The sequence below is a fragment of the Rhincodon typus genome, chromosome 4, assembly GCF_021869965.1.
Source record: "Rhincodon typus isolate 14 chromosome 4, sRhiTyp1.1, whole genome shotgun sequence".
In the NCBI taxonomy this organism is placed as follows: domain Eukaryota; kingdom Metazoa; phylum Chordata; class Chondrichthyes; order Orectolobiformes; family Rhincodontidae; genus Rhincodon; species Rhincodon typus.
The window spans coordinates 41,879,996-41,891,134 of record NC_063335.1 but is presented as its reverse complement, the minus strand read 5'-3'; the positions used below and the strand labels follow the sequence as shown (position 1 = coordinate 41,891,134).

Here is an 11,139-nt window from a genome sequence, read left to right as displayed (position 1 = left end):
ATTTTCTGAAGAAGGATCTAGGCCCAAAACGTCAGCCTTCCTGCTCCTCTGATGCTGCTTGGCCTGCTGTGTTCATCCAGCTCTACACCTTGTTATCTCAGATTCTCCAGCATCTGCAGTTCCTACCATCTCTGTTTGTGATCTGTTCTGGGTGGAACCCAATCAATCCAAGTGCAATTCAGTTGTGGTGTAATCTAAACAGAATTCCCAGCTTATATCTGCAGTTCAGTCTATAAATGTCCAGAAATGGCTTACTTTAGGACTCCTTTAATTTTGGCCTATTTGTACAAACCTGCAAACACCAAGATACAAAATAGACCTCAGCACATTTTCCCTGTCCCAAATCTACTCACCAGAAAAACAAGTTAATCTTTCTGGACATAACCTCAATTAAACAATGTCTGTTATTGTTATTATTATTATTTTACAGCAGAAACAGGAGGAAAATATTCAATCCTATTGATCACTAGTAGTAATGCCAACGCCAAGCCCTACACAGTTTAAAGTAGATCCATTTCTTCTGAGTGACAATCCCTGATAAGTTAACATGGGTATCCAATGGCCCAATAGGCAAAAAAAATCTGTGGAGGGTAGTGGAGTGGTCCAACTAAATTGTAGATGTCCAAGTAACGCAAACACATCACTCCCTCTGCCGTTATGCCAACAGGATCCAATTCTTTCTCATCAGAGAGGCATCCTTTCTCTACAGTATGCAGGCAAGTGTAGTCAAATGCAAGTCATTTGTCAGCAAATGCTGACCCAATATTTTAATTTTCACCGGTTTGACACTTAAAAGAAGCATGACAAGAGTGGCTATTCTGCTGTGAATGTGGCTTGTTAATATATTGGTCTGCACAACCAATTATCTCATGCCACTATATTGGTAGTGCAGCAGACATAACGACATTTAAAAATGTAATAAAAATAGATCTACAATATACTATGAAAAATGGCCTATGATCAATCCTTACACTTCTCACAAGTCATCACCTGAACTTTGTTGCTAAATTTTACATACAGGTGGCTCTGCTATTATGCATATTTCATCAATGCGAATTGGCTGTAATGCAATTGACACATTGTTTGGATAATGCGAGCTTGTACGGATATAGCGATTTTTCATCGTGATCTTCTCTAGTGTGATTTTCCATAGTGTGCGGTCGCAAAAGAACACAACTATCACGTTATACCCAACTACCTGAATGAGCAGGCTAATCATGCAGGGAACATCACAGGACAGTACAAGTTGTAACTCTAGAACCCTCTGGTCCAACAACATGTGCCACTCAGTACCCACTGTACTTACAGTTCTCCCTCAATGGCACCAATGGCTCTGCATCCATCTTTATGCATGTTACTTTTTGTTACAGTTTGATCAGTTTGGATACTCTAAACCATTTTTTATGGTGTTCAGTTGGTGTAACAAAAATGGGCAATATGTATAATAGGTGGCCAATCTGCTATGGTTCATTTTGTCCAGTTGCCAAAAACTACCCCAATTATTTGAGATGCATTTGTAAACCAGAAGGCCTGTAGCTGATACAAGTCAAGGTGAGGTCTTTACTCAATTGTGAAATAAAGTGCTTGTACATTGAAAATACCTGATATTTTTAATGGCTTAAAAGGTTTAAAAGGTCAAAGATTAAAAGGTCTCCTTGGGCCTCCAGTCACTGACTATTGCAGTAAAGTGCACTTACATTTGATTTATGATTATTTTGATCTTGACAGATGACCTCCCATGGTCTGGTAAATTCTCTGGTCCAGCAAAGGTCCAGTCCTCCTCAGGCTGTTGGATTATGATGGTGCAACATGTTCATCACTTTGAAGCTCAACTCTATTCATCCATTACAGATCCATACCCATGATGCTCTAACCTGACAGAAAGCTACTGCCATTAGCTTTGAAAGCTTCAATTAGTTCAGCATCCACAGCATTTTGGAGGAATGAAAATTTCCAAATCTCCACTACCTTTTGTGTGGTAATGCTTCATAATTTCACTGCTAAAGGACCCACATTTGATTTGATGATTGTGTTCCCTGTTTTCCCCACCAGCAAAAATTGTTTCCCTGTATATACCCAATCAAATTATTTCATTATTTTAAACACCTTGATCTGTTCACTCCTATTCTTCTACACTCAGGGAATACTAGTCAACTTTATGTATCCTTTCCTCATAATTTAATCTTTTAATACCAATATCATTGTGGTGAATCTGAGCTGCACCCCCTCCAAAACTTAGGCCTGAAGAATTTCTTATGTCTTAGGTCCGTATGACTGAAGGTTTCTCCTGTACAATTATGAAGCACTTCTTTTTGTGATTATAGTTGGAATTCAAATCTTCTGGTTTACAAATGCATCTCAAATAATTGGGATCATTTTAATTTTTGGCAAGAGGACAAAATAACCCATAGCAGATTTGTCAATCATATACCTATTGCCCAGTCTTCTTTGCCCAGTGGGTGGGTCTTAGCCTTTCCACTGATACAGAAGGTTGTGGGTTCAAGACCACACCTTCCCCCCAGGACTTAAGTATGAAGAAATCCAAGCAGATATCCAGTGTAATAGTGATGTTGAATGTCTGGTCCTTCAGATGAAATTAAACTAATGCCCTGTTTGCTCTTTCAGGCAAACATCAAAAATATCATGGCACAATTTTAATGAAAAGCAAGGGACTTATCCTAGGTACTGATCAACCAACCTCACTAAAATATATTTTTTGGTCATTACGACATTTCTGTATGCAGGAGCTCACTGTGCGAAAATTGGTAGTTACATTTGCTATTTGATAAGAGTGACTCCCCTTCAAAAATACCTCAATGGCTGCAAAGCACTGTGGGATGTTGTTAAATAAGCTACCTAATTGCAAAACCTTTCTACCTCGTTTACATTCTTATTGCAGTTGAAGGTTCTGCCGAATGACTGCAAAGAAACTAAGAGTCAGGCAGGGTGTTTAACAGCCAATCCAACCCACTCAGATCCAATATGGCCCATTGCCAAACATTAGCATTGCTCACAATGTTACCAATATCATTGTTCGTCAGGATATTTTTATAAGGATAATCCTCAGACGAGGTAAAATGACAGTCCCATTTTGAGTGAATTTACGCCCACAATTCTCAAGGCACGAACTTGTAACCTGATTCATGAAGGATCCATGGAGCAAATCATATTCACGTTCACCTGCAAAGCCCAAACTCAGACTCTCATGAGAAGTGTGTACAGGATCGTGTAAATTGTCTCTCAGAGTGCCTGTTCCTTTATGTTGTGTTTTCAGGTCACCTTTCTTCAGGGCATTTTAATATAAGAAGATTTTTAAATCAGGTTCTGATTTCAATAGGGGGAAGGTTGAGTCAGGAGCATAACCGATGGCCATTTTGTTCTATCCCATCTTCCAAAAGAAATTGATTTCTGCTCTTGATCAGTTTTAAACTACCCAGTGCAACGTATTCATTCATTTTATGTAGCATTGAGAACCTTGATAACGTTATTCACCCTGGAGCAAAGTGAGACAACCCCATCTTCACTACAATGTCCCTGCATGTTCCATGGTCACCTTCTTCCTTCCAACCATAATCCATCCAAGTGGGTCTCGCCAAACCATCAGTCTCCACTTCAGTCCTTCAAGATTTTGTTTTGGAGCTCTGGGACATATGTGACTTGCATGCTTCTGCCAACTAGCTTTGATCACAGTGACACACGTGCATCTCATACATATGCATAGGATGCATCCAAGGCTTGCACTATCTTTGAGTGCACTGTTCAGTGCTAACCTACAGGGCGTCAGCCTGTGTAGCTTCTATTGCTTTTTAGCACAGAATGAGAGAAAGGCAGTTTGTTACATTTTAGAGTACAGAACAGTCAAGACTGGACACATTGTTGTACATCCAGGCTAGTCAATGCCATACCAACCGTACACGCAAGAGTTTACAGAGAAAATGCACTGCATGTACTATAACCAAATGCCAATGTCTGAATGTCAAAAGGGATCAACCCTTAGTGGGGTAAACAGGACAAGATTTAGTCAAGGGTGCACTACACTTAGTCAAGTGAACTATTCAATTCCAGTTTGGATGTTGGCTACAGCCTGTCAAGCACTTGATCTACTGGAGTCCAAAGGTTGGACCATGGTCAGTCCTGCAGCTCTAGTGTAATCAGTCTGGGGATTACTGTGTGCTATTCTGACATTAGTCGAAGAGATAGGCCAGTTTTTCCAGCAATGAGACAATGGGAGGGACTGACTATGACGATAGTGGATAAAGAGCAGTTAATGGTAACGCAAGAGCAAAAGAGGCGATAATGTCCCTGGTGAGTGAATAGAAAGAGCAGAAGGCAAGAAGAGTGAGAGGTTCAGGAGGATAGGGTGTGTGAGAGCGAAAGTGGACATGATGCATGCAATAATGAGAACTGTAGTACATGAGTCTTGCTGAGAGCATCTTAAATAGTGCACAGCTGGGGTTTAAATATGGCAGCAAGAGCATAACTATCTCAAAGTCCAATTAACAGCGAGCACCTCCTACTCTCTTGCTGCATGATTCTATGAAAAGTGCACCAAAGAGGTTGAATGCATACTTCATTAAAAAAAAAGTCAATACAAGCCATGGCAGAGTAATCGCCATGAATCTCACTTGAGAAAAATCTTTGCCAAAAAAATTGGAAAATTCAACCCTATATTTCTTTTTTGAATTTCCTATAAGGTTTGCTTAGTCGTGCTGTGAAAGCAAATTAATTTTGAATTCCGAGAGGCTTCTGGACCATCCTGGAAGGTTGGAACCAATAGTTCTCTCATTTGACTTTATGGCAATCAGTTTCTAACACTATATTTCTGGCTGTCTGTTCAATGCCTGGAGGGGGAAGATTCTCCAGTTAGCCCAAGGTCCTTTTTGCCTTTTATTTTTCTTCAACCCCACTAGTGAGGGAAAAGTTAATTTTGAAAGCAATAATGGCAAGTGTCTCTGAAACAGAATTTTGTGAATATGTTTGCTCAAATCTTATCACTGTGTCAAGAGCAATGCCCTTCATGCATGCTGCGAGGCAGTAGGTGTGGATGAGTTAGACTTTGTTGCATGCTACTTGTTCTGCCTGACTTCACCATCACTGATTACAGCCATCGAGGCAGAGTTAATAAAAGAGCAAAGCTAGCTGTCAGGGCCGATTAGTGTGTGCGAAAAGATCGAACAAGGGAAGAATGCAGTCATTATTATTTATGGTCATTAACTGGGTTGAGTTCAGTCCCCCAGTGTCATACCTGAGACGCAGACAAGAATGCAAAGACAGAACACGCCAATAGCTGGCAAGCTCAAACCGTGTTTGTTTTGGCACATGTACTGTGCAATGAATTTGTTTGTAAATACACCGCTGACTAGACTGTCACTCTGCACATATTCATTTTCATGGATATGCTTTTCCCGAGGAAGCTGCCAATGAGCTATGTTGGTCACAACACATTTCTTTCCACATTATGTCTTGTCCTATCATCAACATCAACTAGCTGTCACTTCCACTTAGAAGGTAACACAGCATTGAGCAAAGGACTTTCCATTTATATGGCGCCTTGCACAACCTCAGAATGCCTCCAAGCACTTCACAGCTAACTACATACTTGCTGGAGTGTAGTCATTGTTGTAATACACAGAATGTCTCAGTCCATTTTGTACACAACAAGGTCCCACTAACAGCTAAGTGATAACAACCAGGTAATCTGTTAGTTAAGGGTTAATTGTTGACCAAGACACTCGGCATTAACTCCCACTTCTTTAAGATTTGTGCCATGGGATCTTTCACATCAATCTGAACAGAGGGCACAACCTTGGTTTAACACCTCATCTGGAAGATGGCATCTTTGACAGTGAAGCACTCCTGCACGGCTACAATAGAATATCAGCCGAGTTTGTCTATTCAAATCCCTGGAGTGGGGCAATTGACACTGAGGGATGAGAGTTAAAAAAACATCAATTAGATCTGTGTTTTCATGAAGAATACTTCTGGTGATGATTCCTGTCCCTCGGAGAAAACAGTTCAATTTTATAATGGCATGCAGGCAAACCACCATTTTGGGACTGATGTATTTATTAAATCTGATAATAATGCTGCTAATGATCTGCAACGATACATTTTTCTTAAAGTGTTAGACAAGCTAAATGAGTGTGAGTTGACAGAGAAACCTGTATTATACTATTGTGATATCTCAGTGATCATTTGTCTCAGGAGTGCTGTTCATGCATGCAGACTTTACATATTGCTATCGTGTAGTGTTCAACCCACTGTTGTGACGATCTATTCGAAATGAGTGCTGGCTTTTCTAAGTACCAATTATAAACCTGATCTTAAGCTATAATGAACCTTTGTTTATTTGTACCCAGCACCGTGTTAAAAATCAGATGTTTATATCACAATGTCTATTTATAGAGTATCAGTATGTGACTGTGAGTACAAGGAGAAGCATCCATTGTCTATGTTGAAAAGCTACTCTGATTTATCTGATGATTTTTGAAACTGATTGAGGCTCTGACCAGAGTTCATCGACCTAAAACATTAACTCTGCTTCTCTCTGCACTAAGACTACCTGATCAGCTGAATGTTTTCCAGCGTTTTCTGCTTTTTATTTCAGAATTCCAGCATCTGCACTATTTTGCTTTCACTCCCAATGTGTATAGATCTTCATTACGACAGTGGTGGGGATGACTTCTGTGCCAATGATGCAGGGAGGGAAAAGGCAGGGCTTGTACTCCTTATTACCAGCCAGTGGTCATGAGTCATTAGTGATTCCACAGTATATTGTGCCAACTTCCTGAATAACATCTATCCCTAACCAACATCACCATAATAATCATCTGCTCAAGTGTATCAGTGTTGTCTGTGGAGTTTGACTGCATACAAATTGACTGCTGTGTTTCCCTACATTGTAACACTGATCATACCTTGGAAATATCAATGCTGTAAAACTCTTTGTGATGCTATGCAAATACAATTCTTTTCCTTTCCAGTGAACATGAATTATAGTCCAGCAAACAATCTTTTGCAGGGGCACACAGCATGGCTACTTCATATTTCAGTTTTGTCAAAAATGTCAAGGTGAACCATATGAATTGGAGAGAGGATCAATGTTTCTTGCACCTGCCAACATGCAAAAATGTCCTCACAGCTATCATAAATTCCTATCGGTGCTCAGTTCCTTTTCTGTACCCGTGTCCTGCTTCCTTCACAATTACTTCGGAAAGTCAGAAAACAAAGATAGTTATCTTTGAACATAGTTCTTGCAAACAATTGCAATTTTGACTGCTCTACTCCAAAACTACTTTAAAACTTGGATCAACCACAAGAGTAGGCAAACCTAGAGATTAGAAACCAATTTTGGAAGCTCTAATGCAATTGTAAATGGTAGACCGAATGCAAAAACTATCAATCAGTCCTGGAGAAGGATTATTCCCTAAACATTGCCTGCTCCTTTCCTCCAAATGCTGCCTGGCTTGCTGTGTTCTTCCAGCCTCCTGTTTGTCTACCTCGGATTCCACCATCTGCAGTTTTTTTTGTCTCTAATCACGTTGTACAACTGAGTAGCCCACTGGACTATGACAGCATTTTGGAGTCAACTACGCTTTGAGGGTCTGGAGTCACAATGACCAGGCCTGACCAGTTAAGATGGCATAGTTAGTAAGAACTGCCACTGCTGGCATCAGAGATAACACAGCAGGCCAGGCAGCATCAGAGGAGCAGGAAAGTTTTCATTTCGGATCAGGACCCTTCTTCAGAAATCCTTCAGAAATCAGTTCCTTCTCTAAAGCTCATAAATGAAGTACATTTTTAAGACAGTTGATAGTTTCATTATTACTCCTTATTGCTGAGGTTAACTTGCAGTTCCAGATTTTCCTTTATTAATATAAATTTCCATTAGTAGTCACGTAGAACACTGGTTGGGGCCTTCAGATTAACTGTCCAGTAACATTAACACTACACCACAATCTCCCTCTATTGAACCACTGGTATTTGCTTGAGGGCGAGTCAAAGGTCACAGCATTTGGAAAAACAAATCCTAAATATATAAAAGAAGTTCACATAGACTCTCACATGTGCACACACTGTCTCACAATTTCATGCCTACATACTTTCATAGATGCATGCTCGTGCATGCACAATCTCATGCATGATCGCACACTCATGCATGCATGCACACTTCCACATGCATGCACATGTACACACTCTCCGATTTACCAAACAAAATAAAAAGAACTGCGGATGCTGGCAATCAGAAACAAACACAGAAATTGCTGGAAAAGTCTCAGCAGATCTCTCAGAAAGGGCCACTGGAACTGAAACGTTAGCTCTGATTTCTCTCCACAGCTGCTGACCAGACTTGCTAAGATTTTCCAGTACTTTCTGTTTTTGTTTCTCTCTGGTTTACGCACGGACAGGAAGTTGTTAAAACAAAAGAAAACAATATTAATGTTCCAAATGTGGGATACTGAATGCCAGCTTAATTATTAATTTAAAATAACCTATTTGTTAATTGCATTGAACCCTGCTTGTCTTGTTTAACACACTCAGAGCCCACAGGTAGGTTGTGCTAAATTAGCCTTAATCCTGGGAGATAATTAATGGAGGCAGGCAGCGGTAACTGTGAAACAGAGGTTAAAAAGGAAGGTCTGAGGGTGCTACACACATACACTCTCAGGAATTAACCACCAATGGTTTCTATATTTCTCTCTCTCTTTTTCCTGTTAGGCAACTAGCTGTAGCTCTAACCTGCTGCCAGACCTGGGATATCCCAATCAGCCCTCTGGCATCTTCCGTTGATCAGTAGATAAAAGTTTCCAGGCAGCAGCTCGAAAATGCCTTTCCACCTGCCATCAGTGCAAACGGTCTGAGTTCCCTGTAGGCTGCGTGTATCAGTCGGGGAGTTACGGTGGGTGACCCCCTAAGGCTCTGTGCTGGGTTCATTCCAAAAGGTTGCCTAACGAAAAGGTGCACAAGACTGCACATCGGATTATAGTCACAACAGCAACCTGCCGCGGTTACTGTCGGAGTTATTCCCTTGCAGGCACAGAAAAGAGAGAGAGAGAAAAAACAACCCGATCATTTCCCTCTTCCATTGGTTTCCTGTGTGCTGTGGGAGGACCAGACGGTGACCACCTTGAGGCTTTCTGACAGCAAGGAAACATTGAGAATTAGTCATTTGTTTTATAGACAGCGTCGGATTGGCTTCCAGCTTACTCCTAATTGACAGTAACTCGGCCGTGTGATATCGCAGGCATTTTGTCGAACATTTAAACATATATTTTCTAATGTATTTGCTTAAATATAACAGAACTGAAAAGCAAGGGAAGGCAAGTGGAAAGTCTGTCAGCTGTAATTGTTTATCGAGCCCCCCGGGGTTGCTCTCACAAGACTCTCAAAAATATCACAAAAGTGGAATTTCTTGTTTATTCAGGATGGAAGGAGGTGACAGTTAGATTTTTTTTTTGGTCAGTATTCTAAATATAAAATTTGCAATGCATTCAAACTTTGAGAGCTAAGATGTGCCATGATTATTGGAATGTATCCAGTTACTCAACAATTTTAAATCATTTGATCTTTGCCCTGTGCATTTTCCTTCCATGAAAATGGCAGAAATTTGAGATCCAGCAGACAATTGTGCAGAAGATAGGGACCAGTTAATCAACAAATGTTAAGGCAATTAAAATAATGTCATCTAAAAGGTATTTTTTGGCCTTGTCAGATTGGGAAATGTAGAAACATTGGGGGAAAAATACTTTTACTGAAGGATCCCAAGCTGCACATGCAGGTAATATAATCATTGAAAGCATAGGTTTGTATTGTAGTTTACCGTGCTATCAAATGCCAGTCACTACTGGCTTTGCTCTGGAGCTAAAAGGTTCTACGTTCCATCTAGAGACTTGAGCATAAATGCAGGCTGACCCTCCAGTGGCAGTACTGAGGGAGTGCTGCACTTGGCAATCCTTTAGGTGAAATTTAACTTGTCTGCCTTTTCAGGTGGAAGAAAAAGATTCCATGTCCCCTTTAGAAGAGGAATAAGGCAGTTCTCCCTCAAGCTCTGGACAATATTTGTCTTTGACTAACTTCAATGAAATAGTTTATTTGATTGTTACCAAACTATGGTTTGGGATACCATAATACATGCAGATTAACTGTTGCTGACAACAGTGGTAACACTACAAAGGTACTGAATTGGCTGTAAAATACTTCCTGGAAGATATTATGTGAATGATATATGTTTATATTACTGTGTCCCTTTAAAATACACACATTTAGGCACCTCTGCCTAACAACCATGAATGTCTACTTCACGCAATCAACATTTGATATTCTGTATATCAGCCCATAAAGGAACAGTGTGGAGTTCATTGCTGATCTTCTATTCATATTCAAATAAAGCTACACATTTTATCCATCATTAGAAATGCAATTAAGTAATTCCTAAACAGGAAAGGAAAATAATAACTGATGCGAAAATCTATCCTTTACAAGAAATGTTGTCGACATACAAATATGTGCTGGCACTATGAGAGTTAATTTTAACCTAACACTGCAAGTGACAATCTCTTAGGATCAGGTGGATTGTTGGTTTCAGACCTTCTAATATATTATTCCGCACAGACTTCCATGCTGAATAGAGCCAGGTGGTGCATAAGACATGAATTCTTGGTGATCCCATTACCCTCCCGACTGGTGAGTTTAGGATAGGCTCAGGCCTTACTCCATCTGTTATAACTGAGAGAGGTTGTACATGCAATTCTGCCCCTCAGCCAGTGATGCCTTTTAGATGACAGAGTGGAGAAAGCCAGCTCCCTGGTAAACCTTGTCAAAACGTCAGTTGCAGCAAACTGTCCATGCCATGCAAGAGAGCAGGAATTGTGTGGTTGTTGGAAAACAAGCTTTCAGGGATCAGATCAGCAAACTGGAAAACTCAGCTTAAGTATCACAGACAGCTGGACAGATCTCAGTGTGAAAAAGGCACTTCTAGTGTTTAACTACTGATGTGATTTATACTGGAAAGATGTGGGCAGGCCCTGAAACCCATTCATCATTTCCCGTTGGTAATTTTCTTGAATAATGCTTTGTGCTGACTACTTCTTCATGACCTTGCCGCCAAGTGCAGTAAATGGCAAGATTCTGCTCATGGAG

At 40.4% G+C, this 11,139-nt stretch overlaps 1 protein-coding gene across 1 annotated transcript in view; it reads right to left on the bottom strand.

Annotated features, from left to right (window-relative positions):
• Positions 1–9,044, bottom strand: part of LOC109925840 — a 200,458-nt gene extending 191,414 nt beyond the window's left edge. The window contains exon 1 of the mRNA XM_048595971.1: positions 8,740–9,044. The gene's annotated coding sequence lies outside the window, so the exon portion shown is untranslated. The remainder of the gene's footprint in view (positions 1–8,739) is intronic.
• Between the last annotated feature and the right edge of the window lie 2,095 nt (positions 9,045–11,139).